This window comes from Globicephala melas, chromosome 8 (genome assembly GCF_963455315.2).
Source record: "Globicephala melas chromosome 8, mGloMel1.2, whole genome shotgun sequence".
NCBI lineage: Eukaryota > Metazoa > Chordata > Mammalia > Artiodactyla > Delphinidae > Globicephala > Globicephala melas.
Genome location: NC_083321.1, coordinates 92,298,846 through 92,319,464, shown reverse-complemented (window position 1 = coordinate 92,319,464; position 20,619 = coordinate 92,298,846). Strand labels below are relative to the sequence as shown.

The 20,619-nt window shown below is 45.2% G+C and overlaps 1 protein-coding gene across 1 annotated transcript in view; it reads left to right on the top strand.

Moving 5' to 3' along the window:
* The window catches only part of BUD13 (BUD13 homolog), a 173,174-nt gene that overhangs the window by 116,705 nt on the left and 35,850 nt on the right, over positions 1-20,619 (top strand). The gene's annotated exons all lie outside the window — the stretch shown is intronic.

Here is a 20,619-nt window from a genome sequence, read left to right as displayed (position 1 = left end):
TACAGATGAGAAACGGAGGCAGGATCAAGGTCACTTGTGCAGTATACCCCAGGTAGTAAGTGGTAGACTGAGGTTTAAGGCCAGGTGAGGCAAATGTCATTTTGTTCTCACTTCTACCCTGGCCTTCCCGCTAGCCTAGGCAAGCTACATAGCTGTGTCAGTGTGGGAAGAGCTGGGGATGATGGGGACCTGCTTTTCCTGGGAATTCTGAACAACCCAGGCCCCGCCCATGCCCTCCATATCCAGGCCTGCTGTGGGCGTCATTCAGAACTCTGTCTGCTGCACTACTGTTGACGTCCTGCCTCGGTGCTTCTGCATCTTCTCCTCACCTTCCCTGCTGCGGGCGCTGAGGTTACAACACAGGTCCCCAGGGGCCATTGTTGGGGGTGTGGCTCTAGACCCGACTGCAAGCCCCTGTATCAGCTCCCCATTGCCTTGTAACACATTATCATACACTTCAGGATCTTAAAATACAGGTTTATTATCTCACACCCTTTCTGTGGGTCAGGAACTCAGGAAGGGATTAGCAGGGTGGTTTTGGTTCCAGGTCTCTCATGAGGCTGCAGCCAAGATCGGCTTTCGAGCCAGGGCTGCATCATCTGAAGGCCTGACTGTGGCCGGAGGAGCCACTTCCAAGCTGGCACACTCACATGCCTCGGTTCCTTGCTGTGTGGGCCTCTCCGTAGGACTGCTTGAGTGTCTTCACAGTATGGCTGCTGCCAGAGTGAGTGATCCAACAGAGAGCAAGGAGGAAGCTGCAGTGTTCTTTATGGCCTAGTATCTGAAGTCACACTGTCACTTCTGCCACGTTTTTGTTGTTAGAAGCAAGTCACTAAGTCTGGCCCCACACGAGTGGAGGGGACTTCATTTTTAGAAGGGAGGAGTGTCATAAAAGATCGTGTTGTCATAATCCTTAAACAATTCTGCAAGATGGGGAAAGAGAGGTTCAGAGAAGTTAGGTAACTTGCTCAGGAACACACAGCTAGTCAGCAGCTGTGGATTCAAATCAGGCTTTCCTTTTCTGCCTCCTGCTGGGCCTCTTGCCTCTCCTCCACCTGACAAGCTCTTCCCCTCCATCTTGGCCCTTCCCAGCCTTCGAAGTATGGCTCAATAACAACCAGGGGGAGGCTTTCTCTGATGTGCCCCAAGCTGGCATTAACTGATCCAAGAGAGCTCTCCGCCCTGTCTATTAGTGTATGAGTGGCTTGAGGGCATATGTTTGTCTAATGGTCCCTGTGTCCCCAGAGTGCCCCGCACACACCTGGTACATAGTGGGAGCTCAGCAAGAATTCAGGACACAGTGAGTGGAATGGCCCTCCAGCCAGCCATCTGGGACTCAGAAACCCTGCATCCCCAGCTGGGGGTGGATGCTGCAGCGATACCCCCAGTGAGTCTCAGGGAAGGGGTCAGAAATCGGAGCCCCTCCTGGCCAGTCAGCTGTGACTGTTTTCTGCCTGCACTCCTCTGCACAGCCCCGATGTCCTGGCCCCTCCGTGCTCCAGCCCAGTCATCTGGGCTGGCTCCTGCTGGCCTCGTCTCCACCCGGTTCCCCGCCCCAGCCCCCCACCCCCCTTTCCTGTTATCACAGCTCCCGAACTCCTTGCCCTTTCTTCCCTAAATTGGTTCTCGGTAAAATCTCTCTCTTTATTCGACTCCTTAGTCCTCGTTATGTTTGTTTCTGGAATCTTTTGTTCCCCCCTCCCCCAGCTCATCCAGGTCTCACGCCTCGGCCTCTATGCCCCGCCCCCACCCCTCCTCCGGCGGCCGGACCTGTTGCGGTCTTCTGCGGAGCCGAGCCGGCCTCCCTCCTTCTCGCTGCGCCCCTCCCTACGCCCGGCTGCCTGGCTCTCGTCTCCAAGGTTACCCAGCGACTTCACCGGGCTCTGCTTCCTCTTCCCGCCTCCCGTTTCTTAGCTGTGCCTGCGGGGAGGGTGGAAGAGGGTTGGGGCCGCCTGGAGAGATTGTTTCTCCCGCCTCCCTGGTCCTTTCACTGTTGGTTCATCCCTTTGTCTCCTTAGCTTGCCTTCCTTTCCCCTGCCCTGTAAGCTTCCCTTTCTCTCCTGCTTTGTAAGCTTCTCTCCTCGTTTCTGTCACTTTGTCTCTCTCCTCTTTTCCCTACTTCTTTATTTCTCCATCTTTCTTTTTCTCCCTGTCTCTCACTTTCCATCCCTCTCTGGGTATCTTTCTCCGAGTCTCTCTCTATCATTTGGCCTTTGCTCTCTCTGAGTTCGGTTTTGAATCAGAAACAATAAACAGTTATCCCTGCTCCCATCCCTGGAGGGGCCCTTAACCAGCACCCCGTCTCTTTAGGTTTTGGTGTTAAAGACTTTGCAGGAGGAAGTGTAAAGTCAGAATCCCAAAGCAGGCCCAGGTGCAGAGGGGGGTGCACAGCAGCATGTGCATCGTGCCAGGCCCCAGGCCAGACCAATGCACCTACGCCCCTCACCTGGCCTAAGCAGAGGCTGAGGCTGACAGGCCCTGCCTCCCCTGTGTTCTGGTGATGCTGTCCCTTGGCTGAGGTTTGCCGCATGTGCCTGTGATCTACAGGTGTCGCCTTTTTGTCACACCAGGCTGTGCACAGGACGAGCCTGGCACCGAGCCGGGCACACAGCAGGTGCCCAGTACATGTGTGTCTCCTGAGGAGGGACTTGCACGGAGCCTTCTGCCTCCTCGTCACGTAGGTGTTATGTAACATTCTAGGGGCAATAAAGCTTTTCCCCAAGAACCTTTTGAGGGACTTTTCCAGAAATGTTAAGAGAATGTTTTTCCTTTAGGAAGTATCCATTTCCTTCTGCTGAAAATTTTCCATTTTTCTCTGACTTTCATATCTGTACACAGTAAATGGCCTCTATATTTCAACTTGATCATTATATCTTTTTTTTTTTTTTTTTTAGATTTATTTTTATTTATTTATGGCTTCGTTGGGTCTTTGCTGCTTGCTGCGCCTGGGCTTTCTCTAGTTGAGGTGAGCAGGGGCTACTCTTCAGTGTGGTGCGTGGGCTTCTCTTGTTGCAGATCACAGGCTCTAGGCTCGCGTGCTTCAGCAGTTGTGGCGCACAGGCTTAGTTGCTACGCAGCATGTGGGATCTTCCCAGACCAGGGCTCGAACCTGTGTCCCCTGCATTGGCAGGCGGATTCTTAACCACTGCGCCATGAGGGAAGTCCCTGATCATTATATCTTAATGCATCTATGTTCCTAAACTAATAGTGCTATTGTGAAGGGCCCTAAAAACAAGACATTGCATAAATTTGGACCCGCCTCACATTTTCCCCTTAGCCTCAACGTTTCTGGACTTTCCCCCCTATATGTCTCTAAACTAGAGCCCTGGGAGATTAGACTGAGAGGCCGGTGCTAGGTGCTCCTAAATACGGGAGCAAGGAGGAAGCTGCCAGCTCAGCCAGGCTCAGCCAGCGCACCCACCCAGGCCTGGTCAGACCCCATCCAGTACAGTCAACCAGGCCCAGCCAGATCCCAACAGACCCAGCTAGGCTGCCCTGAGGCTTCGGTTCTTAGTGAGCCCTTCCTGGTGCCAGAGAGGAGCTCTTTCTAGCTTCTGTCCCAGATTCCCAGATGAGCAAAACCATCCTAGCTCACCTATGTGTGTGGGAGGACAGTCCATGCCATTCCGCCATTTTCCCCTCCCCCACAAGTATTTGGGAATACATAGTTACTGTGTGCCAGCTCTAGGCCATCCTCCACCTCCTGGGATGCTTCCTGTCTTCTATTGATCTACGACCATTGCCTTTTCAAAAATGGATGTATACTCACCTCCTCCTGGGAGCCTTCCCTGATTAACTCCATTCAATCACTCAACATGGACACTGGGAATACCTTAGTGGACAATGCAGGTGAGGTTCTTGCCTCCACAAAGCTTTCATGAGAGGGACAGACAGGAAACAGAAAAATGGGTGCTGTGGGACTAATAGGGGATCATACCCTGGCTGGAGGGTCAGGGAAGGCCCAGCCCACTCTCAAAGAGGAAAGATCCTGTCCTGAGAGGGAAGTTCCAGTCCATCTCCCCACTGACTAGGGGTATGACCTTGGGCAAGTCACCTATCTTGGAGCTCATTTTCCTCATCTGTGAAAGAAAGGGGTTTGGCAAAAGGTCCCTTTTTGCTCTAAAATTGTTATGTCTTTACTTAAAAGCAAATTTACTTTCAGGTAAGTTTATAAACATATCACGTTATTTCTTGAGGCTTACTTGGTCATTGCAGAAAAATGTAAAATTCCAATTAAGCATAAAGGAAAAAAAGAAAGAATAAATAAGAAATAAACACAACAAAACAAATAAAAAGGCTAACTAACAAAAAACATACACACTACCCACAATCCCTCCTCTAGAGATAAGGGCTCCTGGCTCTCTGGGAATCTCACAGAAGCTGGCAGTGAATCTCCCCCCAGGTCTCGGGAGATGCTCTCTCTCACACTCACCGGCTCCCTTTCCCTGTTCTGCGGTCCCAGGTCCCAGCGCAAGCCCAGGCATGGGGCGGGGCAGGAGGCAACCTCAGGGAGCCCTGTACCCTTGGGGCCTGAACACACTGTCTTTCTCCAAGGGCAGAGGGCCCCGTTGTGGCTGCCTGGGCTGGTTTGGAGTCTTGGGCCATGGCTGATGCTGAGAAGCCGTCCTTCCAGGGCTCACGGAGGAGGACCCCCCACTCCAGGCACAGACTGCAGGACAGGCTGGCGGCCGGTGCCCCTGGGGGCAGCTGCTCCGGCTGGGTTCGCCCCGGAGGGCGGGTGGGGCTGCAGTACCGCGTGGGGCCGAAAGATGGCAGCACTGCACTGCCTCAGGCCAGAGAGGGGCAGCGGGAGAGGCCCGTCCAGCGGGTGGGTGGGTGGGTGTGGGTGTGGGTGTGCGTGTGCGCGTGTGCGCGCAGCCTTCAAGGCTTTCGGTGGGGACCACCGCTTTGACTGGGCCTCATGGAGGCGTGGCTCGTGTGGCCTTGACCCAGAGTAACAGGAGGATCTTTGCGTTCTGGAGGCCTCTGCCCTGGCCTCCATCCTGGAACTGCTCCCTCCCCCAGCCCCACATCACAACAGGTCTTCCCTTGTAGATATCAGGACTAGGAGGGGAGGGGAGAGGGAGGACGGCAAGGATGGCTAAAATCTCAGTTGCAGTCTCACTGCCTGGCCTCCAAGCCCAGTTCTACCACTTGCTTGCTGGATTACCTTGGGTAAGTAAATCAACCTGTCTGAACTTTCACTCTAAAAGGGGGACAATAAGGATAATGTTAGGTTTTATTATTGCTAATTATTTTCATCGCAGCTCTAAAAGACCTTTCCTCAGTGTATTAGGCCAATTCAGAAACATTTCCTAGTGGTCTTATTTCCTGTTAATCCCTGTGCTTGTCCTTGTTTCCCAGCTCAGGACCCCCAACCTCTGCATCTTTCTGCTCAATAAGAGCTCGGTGATACCTGCCATGTATTGGGTGTGGAAGCCATCCTGGGCACTATGCATACATTTCAATGAACCCTTATAAGAAAGCTTTGAGGTACCACCTTATACAAATGGGGCAACGGGGGCTCAGAAAGATGAAGTAACTTACTTGAGCTCACACAGCAGAGCCAGGATACCACTGCAGGGGTCCTAGCCCTGGATACTCTTCCTCCAGACCCCTGGGCCCCAGTCTGCCAAGCCAGTTTGCTTCCTCCTGTTCAGATACCAGTCAGGGCCTAGACCCCCCTTCTCTGGGGTTCTGGCCCTCCTCCAAACCCTGGATGCCATTGGTGTAGCTGCTAAGTTCCTGAGCACTGTCGGGTCGGGGGAGAGGGCAGGAATGAGCCTCAGGCTGGCCTTGGGTGAGTGTCCTCTGCATGAGGCAGGAAGGGGACAGAGTGACTCCTGGAGGCTGGTGCCTAGTCCCATCTGTGCCCGCCTCTAGTGCTGACTTGTTAGGCTGAGGGAGCTGACATCCTAACAGCGCCTCTCAGACTCCAATGAGTTGATGATGTGGCAACTGGTTATTAAGTGTAATAACCGTGCTTTGGTTTTTCCACGGTTATGCCTGTAAGTGCCTAAGTGACAGCTGGCTTGTGCCACGGTGCTGCATTCTAAGTGGCCTGAGGATGGGGCATTGTGAAGAGGGTGGGGGGACCTCCCAAGGTGTTGGATGGAAGGAGATCAGGAGGTGCTACGTCCATCCCTTGCCCATCTTCTGTGGGCAAGGCCTTCCGGGTCAGGCGGGAGGATGGACCCTGACTTCTGGGCCAGGGTCTGGGCTGGATGGAACGTGTGGATGCAGGACATCAAACCATGTAGTGATGTGTCTCCAAACCTACTGGATTCTCAGATGCCTGATCTCAGGGTCAACAGTTTAAGAATTGGATTAGAAATCTGGAGCGATTAGTCTTTGCCCCTAATTGCTTGTGATCTCAGGACCATAGCTTAACTCTACGAGTTGCCCCCTCTGCACAATGAAGGGGTTGAACAGAGTTGAGTTATCCACTTAACTACAAGTGTCAATGGATGGAAACTTAATGTTAGACATATTTTGCTTGGCTCACACAGTGCTTTACATTTACACGCCAACATTTAAAATTCTAGACTTTCTAATAGAGATCTTCATCTCTGGCGTTTCTTCGGAAATTTTAAGAATTGGTATAACACTGAGCCTGCACGCCTCCATGGAAACGATTGGCTGCAGTAATACCCCCCTCAGACAGGTTTATATTCTCCAACTTGCCACAGTCCTCACCACTCCCTATTAGACCCCAACACTGAGGCCGAGTGGCGACCACGGTTTGACTTGTTACCCTTGATCTGCCTTACTTGTCTGCTTTCAGTGCTCGACCCTGCATCAGATATTCATTGGGCCTACTTTGTGCATGGCATCTTGCTTTTCATTTCAGAAATTATATGATAAGTCAAAGAGCTTAGAACCAGGAACTGAGCCCTATCTATAATCTTAGTATAAAGAGATAGGAGATATCTCCATCATCCTTTTCAGCTTAAAAATTCTAGGAGTCTGTAATACCATGGTTCTCTGATGCTGTCTCCCTGAACTAGAATAATGAAATATTTCATTTGGGCTAATCTCCATCTCCATGCTGCAGTCTGAAAGGGAGATTGTTCCCTTCCCCCTGTTCTCGTCAGGCCTCACCCTGGCCCTGCAAGTAGCTTAGTCCCCCTGGGTATATGTGGAAGGGACTGTCATAATCTCACCAGGTACCCTGTGCCTCAGTTTCCTCATCTGGAAAGAGGCTACTGGGTTGTAGACAATATTTGAGTTTTGTGTTTGAGTTTTTCAGGCTACCTATTCCATGAGTGACTTTGGACAAGTCACTTCATCTCCCTGAGTCTTCTCCTCTGCAAAATGGGGAATGTACTAGCCTTCTTGTATAGGAAAGTGTGTTCTGGAAACTGGAAAGTACTATACAAATGGATAATTTTGGCGTTATTAATTTTATATAAGTGTTATAAATGACAGAAGATATTTCCCCATCCCCTGTATCAAGGGGATGGCAAGAGAATAACGTGAAGTGATATGCATAGTGGTGCCTTGGAAGGGAAACTGTCCCTGTCCACAAGGGATTCTTGTATTGTGATTATTAATATAGTTTCACCAAATGGTCTTGGCTGGAAGCCCAAAGGGGTAGCAGCTGCTGAGACTCGGAGCTCTCCACCATTCTGGCTCATGTCTGACGTCTGCTCAAGGCAGCACCCATCTTTTCCTCCCCTCCAGGCCGGCTTTGCTCCATCCCTTGGGACTTGTCCCAATCATCCTTCCCCCACCAGTCTTCCTGGCTAACCCAGCTCTGTCTGCACCCAATTCTGCCCTTGCTTTCTGGGCCCAGATGTCAAGGGCCATTGAATGCCCATCTTGAAGGGGTTTTAGTGATCACCTAATGATTCATTCAGTGGTTGATTATTTTTTGAGCCCCTGCCACGTGCCATATACATGTGCCACGTACAGAATAGGTACTGATCCGGGAATTGGTCTTAAAGTGTTGAATAAGACTGATGAAGTCCTTGGTTTGTGGAGTTTGTAGTGGGAGGAGACAGAGATAATATACAGGCAAACAAATGAGTACAAATGCCGAGATAATTTAGATAGTGACAGGTCCCATGAAGAAAATAAAGCAGAGACAATATGCTCCAGAATGATGGGGTGGTGGGGAGTAGTTGGTTAGGAGACTTCCTGGACGAGCTGATGTGAGCTGAGACCTGAAAGACGGAATAAAGAAGCCAGGGGAAACTGAAGGAGATGCATTCCAGATAGAGGGAATGAACTTGGCTTGTCCAGACTCTTAATTAACCGATGAAGAACAGAGAGGGAGTGTCTTATATGAGGTTGCACAGTCAGCAGCAGTGGAGCAGGACTAAAACCCCATTCTCCAGCCTCCCAGGCTAGCGTTCTGCCAATGCAGCCGTTATTTCTTCTTAATGAAATGTCAGCTTCTCAAGGGCAAGGCTGGGCCTCTAGTGAACTCCCCACCTGTCAATCATCTATCTGCACCCCAGCCAGGGTCCTCCTGTGCACCGCTGTCCATCCCAGGGCAGCTGTGACTCTGCTCCAGCTCTGGCCTCTGGAGGTAAAAGGGACAAGGCAAAAGCAGAGAGAAAGCGGAGTGGCCAAGTGGTTCTTGCCATTAAACACTAAGCGCAGTAAGCCCAGTGGAATCCCAGCCTTTAAATGGCCTTGCTTAATTAATACTAAATGACTGTGGGACCCGTATGGATTTATACATTACATCCACATCAAATCGTTTGATCACAAATAACTGAGCCTGTGCTCCGCAATGGGAGAGGCCACAACAGTGAGAGGGCCGCGTACTGCAAAAAAAAAAAAAAAAAAAAAGATAATGAACACAGGCACTTGACAACTAGACGAGAAGGATGGGACTCAGCTTCCTGCCCAGCCTTAGGGGGAGCAAATCTCTCTTCTCAAGGTTCTGCCTCCTTGCTTCCTTTCTCTCCCTCTTGCTCTATAAGTTGTTATTTCTGAAAGGCATATATTGAGCTGTCCACGTGCCAGGCGTTGTGCTGTCACTGTGTGTGTGTGTGTGTGTGTTACAAAACTTCCCTTCTGGAGCTTGCAGTCTAGATGAGGAGATGAGGTGTGTGCTTGAAAATGAAGCATGTTACAAGAGAAATACATTTATCAAGCATCTACTAAGTTCTGGGGCTTTACAAATATCTTATGTAATCCTCTCGATATTGAGAGATGTATGTATTATGGTCACTTCTCAACTGGCAGATGAGAAAATTGTCCTTGTTAAGGACGAGTACGCTGCCCAAGGTCACCCATCTAGTTGAGGCGGAATTGGAAATAAAACCCAGATTGAGCCTCCTGAGCCCTTGTTCATTCCACTGCAGGGTCCTGCTTCCTCAGACAACTGTCTAGAGGGAGTGGTTCTCAACCTTGGTTGTGCTTCTGGCCCTTCTGCCTGGGGCACTCAGGGAAGGCTCCGTGGAGGAGGAGGGCTTTGAAGGGTGCCTGTAGTTGTGTCTTGGGGATGCGGAGTCGGTGGAAAGAGCTCTTGGACAGTGGGAAAGGAACTTTCTGCCTCTCCCCCTCCCTCATCCCTCCCTGCTGCCCCTCTTGCCCTCTGTGCTCACATATTGCTGCCACACAGTATCTGAGTTCTTTTCCTTCCAGATGACTTCACTGAAATCCCTTCCTGAGAATCAGGTTACTTGATTCACTCATTGGGATGGCGATGGGCCCCCACCCACCAGTCTCATGACCTCAGGAGGGGATCACGCTTCCTCCCCATTGCTTACTCCATCACACATCCATCCCCTGGGCTCAGTCAATGAGCAGACAGGAGCCGGCCCTTGAATGGATAGACAGTGATGAGCTCAACAGGAAGCAGGACAGGACCACTTGCCGGGCGTTGCTAGGGGAACGGGATGCAGAGGTGCCCCGCTCGTTCTCTTCTGGGACCTCCGATCTCTAGAATGTTATCTCCCTACTGTTTCACCCATTGTGCGGTACTTAATGGGTCCATCCTGGATAGGGATGTTAGGAATGTCCCCGAGACCCCCAAACAGGTGAAATGAGGTCCTGGGCTGGAGACACACAGGTCCTGTCCTGGGGTTTTGAGCTCCCACCGCTGCTGTATAATATGTTGAGTTCATTCCTACTTACATCCTTGACACAAGCCTTCCCTTCCCTTTCTGCTCTTCTAGGCCAACTATTACTTATCCTGTAAGACCTCAGTCACCTCCTCTGAGAAACCGTCCATACATCACTGTGGAGAATTAGCCACTACTGCTTTGCATTTTCCTGGTATTCGGCCTAAGCAGAGCACAAATCTTGCTGTAGTACATGTATGGACATGTACCTGCCTTCTGGGTAGCTGCATGTAGGTGTCCACCCAGAAGAGATGAGGGGTTGGGTGGGGGCTGGGTTCTCTCTGACCAGAGAGTCCTGGATGTGCCAGCTCAGGCAGAGCCCAGCCATCTCCATTTTGGGTGGAAAGATGTTGGGAAAGAGGGAAAAAAAGAAAAATTAGGACTGGGGAGATTTCCCCATTCAATGAATCATGCACTTTGGGCTGTGTGTGTGTGTGTGTGTGTGTGTGTATGTATGTATGTATACCCTGGATTCAGAAAGCCCCATGAGCAAGTCCCTGGGGGCACCTCTAAGAGGTCCTATGTTGGCATTTCTCTGGACTCATCGTCTGGGCTTTGTCTTCTGGGCTAAGCTGTCAAATCCAGCAGGTACCAGAGGAGCCGAGAGGCCCAGGCTGGTCAGCAGGTGAGAGATGACCCTGTTTAACCATCCATGGCTCAAATAAATGGGCACAATATTTTGGGTTCCTTTTCTCTTAACCAGGACATAAATCAGCTCTCTGGAGGGAGTTCAGAACAGTATTTTGGAATTAGGTTCTGGAAATGGAGATGAGCCCAGTGGGAGCCCAAGGATTGACCAATGGGAGCTCTGCCCAAGTGGGCCTGAGAGTGATGTTACAACCACAGGTAACCACGCTGCAACTCAGCACGGTGCAGCTGTCCCAGGGCACTTCACCGTACTGTATTTTGAAACTAGGCTGAACACTTTCCACTTGATTATCTAGGAAATAGGACCATTGTATGATGAGACTAGATTATGGAGTGTCTAGAATGCCAGGATAAAGAATTTGTTCTTAGTCACTTAAGGCAAACATCTGGTATGTGTTTCAAGGCTGTACTCTTTCTCGCTCATGCCAAATATCAGGACTTGATCACAGTACCTTTCTCCAAGTGAATCTGTACTTGTCCTCAGAATCTTTCTTAACCCAATGCCCCAGATAGCTGTTATAGACAATTAGATTTGCTATACTCAAAAAGGAAATCTATATGCCATCTCTAAGTCCAGCTTCTCACTGTATATATAAAGAAGCTGAGGCTAAAGGAGATGGTATGACCTATCCAGGATCATCCTTAATTTAGTAGGCAGCTGGGACAATGGTAAATCTTTCGGCAGGGGAGGGACATGAGGAAAACAAGATTAATCCAGCATGACAGAGCAGGGACTAGTGTGAGGCAAGCTAGGTGCCTGGTTGCAGAATTTAAAGAAACATCACTTTCTGCTGTCAACTCCATGCTTGCAGCACCCTGAGAATGATGCCTCCTTAAATTTTAGCCCCCTGGGTGCCTTGCTGGCCTCACTAGTCCCTGACCAGGCTGGGAGACTAGTTAGAAGCCAGCTTCTGCTGAACCTAGCCATCTGATGGAGCAGTGACAGCAGGAACACAAAAAAACCAGGTCAAAGCCGACAGATATTGTGAAGAAATGACCAGGAGAATTTGGTGGCAGACTGGCCATCAAGGGTTAAAGAAAGGGACATTTTTGAGTCTTGAAGTGACCATAAGGATGGTGGAACCCTGACAGGAGCAGGGGACAGGGTTAGAGCTTACCAGTTGGCTTGTGATTTTGTCGTTCTGGTGAGCGTTGTTCAACATTGTCCTGATCTTCTATTTTTCGTTAATATTTTAAAATTGCAGTATAATGTACCTAGGGAAAAATGCACATATTGTAAGCGCAGAATTTCCAAAAAATAAATCAAGCCACTTAACTACCATGCAGATCAAGAAACAAAACATCCCCAGCACCCCAGAAATCCCTGTTACTCCTCTCTCTAGTCTTCACCCCCGGCCCCCAGAGATAAGCACTGTCCTGACTTCTAACACCATGCATTAGTTTTGCTTGGTTTTGTACTTTATATGAATGGAATCTCACAGTCTGTACTCTTTTGCATTGGCTTCCTTTACTCAACATTCTGTTTGTGAGATCCATCCATGTGGTGAGTAATTGTAGATTATCCATTCTCCTTGATGTATAATGTCCTATTGTGTGAATATACCATGATTTATTTACCCGTTTGACTGTTGATAGGCATTTGGGTAGTTTCCAGTTTTGAGCTATTATGAATAGAGCTGCTGTGAACATTATTGTGCATGTCTTTTGGTGACAGTATGTATGCATTTCTTCTGAGTATATATATGGGAAGGGAATTGCTGGGTCACGGCGGGTGTGTATATCCAGCTATAGTAGGTACTATGCTTATGTTAGATCAGGACCTCCAAAGAGCAGAAGCCAAGATGGGATCTGGGGTGCAAGAGATTCACTGGTGAAAACCCTGTGAAGGACAAAGGGGAGGGAGCGGGAGTAGGCAGTGTGACTCTGTGAAAAGAGAGGGGGAAGGAAGGAAGATTGCATAGGAAGAATCTGAGACCTAGCAGAGCTCTAAAAAGGCATTGGAGAGTCCCCAGCCAAAGCTGCCATTAGAAGAGGGCAGCACAAGTACCGGTTGTGCTTGGTCATTGCCTGGGGGAACCCCGGGGAGGCAGGCCCTCGGCACTAATGTGGTTTTGGATCTAGAGGAATGACAGCTGTGTTCCCTATGGCAGGAGAACTGAGCCGTGAACGTTCATGTCCACCATGTGAGAATTATGAACCCTGTGGGTGATTGACAGAAGTATAGTGAAGTGTTTAAGAGCCTGGGTTTTGGAATCAACCAGGCTGGGCTCAAGTCCCAGCTCAGTCATCTACTGTGTGACCTCCCATAGATGCTTAAACCCTCTAAGCCTCAGTCTCCAAGTCAGTAAAATGGAAGTAATAATGACCAATATGGTTGTTGTGAGGATTAAATGAAGGCATTCAATATCCAGTAATCGCTCAATAAATATTAGTAGTTCCTTGTTCTTTCAACACATTTACCGAGCACCTATAATATGCCAGGCTCTGTTCTAGGCTCAGGGGATGCAGCAGTGAGCAAAGCAGAGTAAACATTCTAGTAGAGGGAGATAGACAATCAACAGACAAACAAGCAAAATATAAAGTGTGTCAGAGAGTTGTAACTGTGATGGAGAGAAATACACCGAGCAAAGAGGGAGCCTCTGTCCTCTGTTACCAGAGTGGTCAAGGAAGCCTACCCCCCAAAGTGACATTTGAGCAGAAACCTCAAGGAAATCAGGAACCATGCCATGAATGGGGTAAATGTATTCCAGGCACATGAAACAAATGCCAAGACCCTGGCGTCAAAGTGTGCTTGGCACACTTGAAACAGAATGGAGGCCGGTGGGCTGCAGCAGAGAGAGGGGGGCAGAGGGTGGTCGGAGATGAGGCTGGAGAAGTAGCTGGACCAGGAAATGCAGGGCTTTGTGGACTTTACTCTGAGCAAGATGGAAAGTCAATATAAATTATGTAGGGTCCCATTCCTCCACATTCTTGCCAATACTTGGTATTAGCAAACTTAATTTTTCTACCCAAAATTATGGACATAAAGTAGAGTTTCCTTGTTTTAATTTGGATTTCTCCTATTATTAATGAGACTGAATAGCTCTTTATAAAAGTTTTATTCATTTGAGTTTCTGCCTCAATGGATTGCCTATTCATATCCTTTGCCTCTTTCTCTATAGGATTTTCCATTTTGTTGATTCACAGTTCTCTTGCATGTTGGAGATAGTAATCGTCTTTAATGATTTTAGACTTTTAAAATATTTTCTATCAGTTGTCACTTGTTTATTAATTTTGTCCATAGCATCTGTAGCAGGTTGAATTGTGTCTTCCAAGAAGTCATGTCCACCAGGAACCTCAGAATGTGACCTTATTTGGAAATAAGGTCTTTGCAGATGTAACTAGTTAAGGATCTCAAGATGAAATCTAATGACTGGTGTCCTTATAAGAAGAGGAGAGGACACAGAAAGACATGTAAAGAAGGCCATGTGAAGACAGAGATAGAGATTGGAGTTATGCTGCCATAAGCCAAGGAATGCCTGGGGCCCTCAGAAGCTGAAAGAGGCAAGGAAAGATTCTTTTCTAGAACCTTCAGAGAGAGCATGGTCCTGCTGACACTTTGACTTCAGACTTCTGGTCTCCAGAACTATGAGAGGATAAACATCTGTTGCTTTAAGTCACCTGGTTTATGGAACTATGTTATGACAACCCTAGGAAACTAGTGCAGATTTTGGTACTGGGTAGTGAGGTATTGCTGTAACAAAAGCCTAAAAATGTGGAGGTGGCTTTAGAATTAGGTAATGGGCAGAGGCTGGAAGAATTTTGAGGCTCATTATTAAAAAATTCTATATTAAACTGAAGAGATTATTGGCAGAAATATGAATATTGAAGGCTATTCTGGTGAGGGCTCAGATAGAAGTGAGGAGCACAGTTGAGAAAGCTTCTATCATCTTAGAGAATACAGTACTCATCATGAACAGAATGCTGCTAGAAATATGAACATTAGAGGTTCTTCTGGTGAGGCCTCAGGAGGAAATGAGGAACATGTTATTGGAAACTGGAAAAAAGGCAATTCTTATTAAAAAATAAAATTAAAAATTTGGCTGATTTATGTTCTGTTGTTGGGTAAAAATCAGAACTCAGCTTGGATATTTAGCTGAGGAGATGTCCAAGCAAAGTGTAGAAGATGTGGCCTGGCTTCCCTTTACTGCTTATAGCAAATTCCAAGAGGAGAGAGATCAACTGAAGAAGAAATGGTTAAAAATAAAGGAACCGGAGCTTGATGGTTTGGGAGTTTCTTGGCTTATGCTGATTGCCAAAATTAGAAAATTCACTGTTGAGAAAGCACACTCTGGAGAGAGCACCAAAGGTGTGGCTGGACAATATTTTGCTGAAGAGATTTAGGTATGTGACCAATGGGTCAAATCAAATCTCAGCAGAAGCCAGAAACAGAGGCAGAGTTATGTGGAAAGTATCTGTGGGGAACATTTGTCTAATGGCATAGATGTCTCTGACATACACAGGAAACCCACAAGGTTTGTGAGAATGATATGCCAGTTAAAACGCTGCCAGCTTGGACAGAGGCTGGTTAAGAAAAGGAAAGCTGTCAGATTTCTGGGATTTTATAGGCAGGAAAGTAGGTGATAGAGCTACTCAACTACAAACATGTACTACCCTTGAAGAAAAAGATGAATGACTCCGAGGGCAGATCCACAGATACAGAGACAGAGGCCAGAGAGGCAGCAGCTATCACTACAGGTCCAGAGGACAAAGCATCAAGCTACAGAGGATTGTTCTCAGACCTTGAAATCCATAGGAATTTGTCCTTCTGGGATTCAGACTTGCTTGAAAATGGTGACCTTTTTATTCCTTTAGATTCCTCCATTTTGGAATGGGAATGTCTATTCTATGTCTGTCCCATCATTGTATTTTGGAAACAGACTACTTGTTTTCTAGTTCTACAGGCCCACAGATGGAGAGGAATTTTGTCCCCAAATGTATCATACCCAGGGTCTCGTCTATACCTTATTTAGATGATGAGATTTGGGACTTTGTGAGTTGATGATGTTTAGATACGATTTTAGACTTAGAATTGTTGTTGGAATGAGTTAAGACTTTTGTGAATGTTCAGATGGGGTGAATGTATTTTGCATGTGGGTAGGATGTAAATTTGGGTTGGGGGCATAGGGCAGACTGTAGTGGGTTGAATAGTATTCCCCAAGAAGACATGTTGAAATCATTACCCCTAGTATCTGTGAATGTGACCTTATTTGGAAATTAGGTCTTTGTGATTGTAATCAAGTTAAAATGAAGTCTCTAGGGTGGACACTAATCCAGTATGCCTGCTGTCCTTATAAGGAGAGGAAAATACCATGCGAAGACAGAGACACACAGGGAGAAGATAGCCATATGGTGATAAAGGCAGAGATTGGAGTGATACACCTATGAAACAAGGAATGCCAAGGATTGCTGGTAAAAACTGGAAGCTAGAAGAACCAAGGAAGGATTCTCCCCTGTGGGTTTCAGAGGGAACAAGGGCTGGCTGACACTTTGCCTTCAGACTTATTGCATCTAGAATGATGAGACAATAAATTTTTGTTTTGAGCTGCTCAGTTTGTGGTACTTTGTTATAGCAGTCCTAGGAAATAAACACAGCATCCTTTTAATTAATATAAATCTTTACGTTTGTTATAGTCAAGTTCATCAATTTTTGCCTTATGGTTTTTGCTATTTGGGTTTTGATTATGAGGTTCATCCCTGACAAAGGTCACAAAAAGAATTTCATTTGTTTTTATTCTATTAGATCTATTATTTTACCTTTCAATTTGAGGTCTTTAATCTTCCTGGAATTCACCTTTGTGTATGGTATGAGGTAGAGGTTGTACTGGCAAACCATCAACTAAATAAATCATCCTTTTCCCACTTATTTGTGGTGTTACCCTTATCATATATCAAGTTCCTATACATATAGGTATTTTCTCTTCTGCTCCATTGGATTTATATGTTTGTTCTTGAGTTAGAACCAAACTTTAATAAAATTATATAGCTCTGTAGTATGTCCTAATATCTGATATAGCAAATCACCATGCTTTGCTCTTTTAAAAAATTGATTTAGCTATTTGTGGACTTTGAGCCTTCATTTTTCTATATATTAATTTTGGAATCAATTTGTCAACTGTCTAAGAAAATCTACTAGAATTTTGATTGAGCTTTCATTGAATTTAGAGTTGATTGAACTTTCATGAAATTTCCTGCAAATTTGCAGTTGGATCTAGAGGGTTGATCAGATTTGATCTATATATCTATACCTACATCTATATCTAAATCTATCTGTATCATATTTACCTGTCTATCTATACTGATATCTACATATATACGCGTTTTTTACATGACTACCTCATAAGTAGGTTATATTCTTCCTTCAAGAGGAACATAGTGACAGTGTCTGGTTGACTCTTTTTTTTGGTTTTAGTAGCAATCGGTGGTCAGTGGTTAGATCAGTTAATTCATTAGGAGTTGCAATAAGGTGATATTTTAACTGAAGGCATTTTAATTGATTTCTACCCCTTTTTCTTTTATTATTTTCTTCTTTGAGTTTATTCTGTAATCTTTTTTTTCTAAATTCCTGAGTTAAATACTTAGCTCACTTTTTCCATCTTTGTTGTTTTCTGGTAAATATAGTTAAAGCCATTAATTTTCCTTAGGTCTCACTTTAATCTTACAAATTTTGACATGTAGGGTTTTTATTGTCATTCAGTTCTAAGTATTTTGTAATTTTCCCTATGATTTCCTATTTAATACAAGTATTATTAAGTAGCTTGGGTTTTCAGTTTCTATACCTTTGAGATTAATAAAAAACTATCTTTTTGTATCGATTCCTATTTTTATTACGGTCTTTGGAAATGGTTGAATCATCCTCCTTAGTAGCCTTAGTTCATGGTGTATTGTTTTGAATGTTCTATGTGAGCTAAAAAATAGTATACACTCACGTCTTGGGTGTAAAATTCTTCATTCTATCTCAGTTCAAGGTTATCAATTCTATTATTCAAATCTATCTGCTCATTTTCGTCTTCTTGATCTGGTGGCTTCTGAGAGGAGTATGTTAAATTCCTTAACTGCAGTTTTTGATGTGTCTCTTTTCCCCCATAGTACTTGTCAGCTGTTGCTTTACAGTCTTTGAGACTGTATTATTAAACACACATATATTCATGATCCTTATAGTGTCCTGATCTATTGTTCTTTTACAGTTTTTAACTTCCTTCTTTTTTATTTCCTTAGAACACAGTTTAATGTGTTTTTAACTTCCTTCTTTTTTTAACTTCCTTCTTTTTTATTTCCTTAGAACACAGTTTAATGACCATATTTTGGCATATTGGTATGATTTAGGGGCTTGCATCCCCCATGGAAAGACGAACAAGGAATTCTCCAACAAAGTTGGGTCTCCGCTACTAAAAACCCCTATAATGGCTGAAAAAGGAATTAACTTCCTTCTTTGTCTCTTACAGTTGGCCTGGAATTCCACATGGTCTGAAAATAAAACTGTGATTTATTTTTCCATGGAATATCTTTTATTTGTATTAGTTAGGTCCAGATTCAACTGTAGTCAGATAAAACCTAAAATACCAGTGTCCCAAATAAGGTAGAAGTTTATTTCATAAAATCCAGAAGAAGCCTAGGATGGTGTTGCTTAAACATGATAGAAGTTTATTTCTTCTTAATTAAACATAGGCAGATAAGAGCTGTTATGGCAGCCACATAAAGTCCTTAGGGACCCGAGGTCCTTCCACAATCCCTAGGTTATGTCCCTTGTGCTCATGATTTAGTAAGAAGGAAAGAAGAAGGGGAAGGAGAAGGGCATGTCCCCTTTCTTTAAGAATACTTCCTGGAAGTTGAATATATTATTACTGCTTACATCCCAAGGTTAGAATTTAGTCTTAGGCCACTCCTAGTTGCAAGGGAATTTGGGAAATGTAGTCTTTACTCCTGGAAGCCCTGTGTCCAGTTGAAAATTGTGTTGTATTATATAGAAGAAGGGAAGAATGAGTATAATTGACGATCATCCATCTCTGCCATACCATATCTTTATTTTTCAACTATTCTGTAGATTTTGGTTCTTTAATTTCAGTTTTTGAGATAAGTGTAGATTCACATGCATTATAAGAAATATGGAGAGATCCATTCCGCATACACTTTAACCAGTTTCCTGTAATGGTAACATTATGTAAAACTGTAGTATAATTTCACAACCAAGATATTGACATTGATACGATCCACCAGTCTTATTCCTTATTCAGATGTTCTCACTTTTACTTATACTCATTTGCGTGTGTGTGTGTGTGTGTGTGATGGTTAGATCCTTGTGTGTACACATTTAGTTCTTTACAGTTTTATCACACGTGTAGGTTTGTGTATCTAGCACCACAGTCAAGATACTGAACAGTTCCATTACCACAAGGATCCTTATTGCCCTTCTGTAACGACATCCACCTCCATCCTCTCTCCCTACTATCCCTAATCCCTGGCAACCACTAATTTGTTTGTTGAAAAAAATGTTATTTAAATGGAATCATGTAATATGTAACATTTTGAGTTTGACTTTTTTCACTCGGCATAATTCTCTGGAGATTTATCCAAGTTGTGTGTATCAATAGTTTATTCTTTTTAACTGCTGAGTAGTGTTCCATGGTATGTCTGCACTGCAGTTTGTTTAACCATTCATCTATTGAAGGACATCTGAAATGTCCATTGTTTGGCTATTACAAACTAAGCTGCTATGAACATTTGTGTACAGTTTTACAGTTTTTTTTTTTTTTTTTTGGTGAACATAATTTTTTTTTTTCCTCTGAGATAAATGCCCAGGAGTGGAATTTCTGGGTTGTATGGTAATTGCATGTTTAGTTTTATAAGAAACTGTTTTCCAGAGCGGCGGTACTATTTTACATTCCCACCAGCGATGTATGAGTGACCCAGTTTTTCCACATCTTCACCAGCATTGGGTGTTGTTCCTGTTTTTTATTTTAGTCATTATGAGAGGTATATAGTGACATCTCACTGTGGTTTTAATTTGCATTTCTGTAATGGCTAATGATGTTAAACATCTTTTCCTCTGCCTATTTACCATCTGTCCTCTTTGGTGAAATGTTTGTTCACGTCGTTTGCTCATTTTCTAATTATATATTTGCTTATGGGCTTCTAATTGCTCCAGCGTTAGTTGTTTCTAATTGTGTGTGTGTGTGTTTTTTTTTTTTTTTTTTTACAGTTTTGAGAGTTCTTTATGTTTTCTAGATACTAGTCCTTTATTGGAGATGTGGTTTGCAAATATTCTTTCCATTGTGTAACTTGTCATATAGACTTCCATGGAGCAAAAGTTTTTAATGTTTATGAAGTTTAATTTATCAAGTTTTCCTTTTACAGATCTTGCTTTTGATATCAAATCTAAGAATGCTTTACCCAGCTCTAGAACCAGAAGATTTTTCTCATACTTTTATTTTTTCCTAAAAGTTTTATAGTTTTACACTATACACTTAAATTCGTGATCCATTTTGAGTAAATTTTGTATAAGGTGTCAGGTTTAGGTGTTCATTTTTTGCTTATGGATGTCCAGTTGTTCCAGCATCATTTGTTGAGAACACTATTCTTCCTCCATTGAACTGCTTTTGTATTTTTGTCAAAAATCAGTTAAGCAGGGACTTCCCTGGTGATGCAGTGGTGAAGGCTCTGTGCTCCCAATGCAGGGGGTCCGGGTTTGATCCCTTGTCAGGGAACTAGATCCCACATGCATGCTGCAACTAAGAGTTTGCATGCCTCAACTAAGGAGCCCGTGGCTGCAACTAAGGAGCCCGCCTACTGCAACTAAGACCCGGTGCCACCAAATAAATAAATAAATAGTTTTAAAAAAATTCAGTTAAGGGCTTCTCTGGTGGCGCAGTGGTTGAGAGTCCGCCTGCCGATG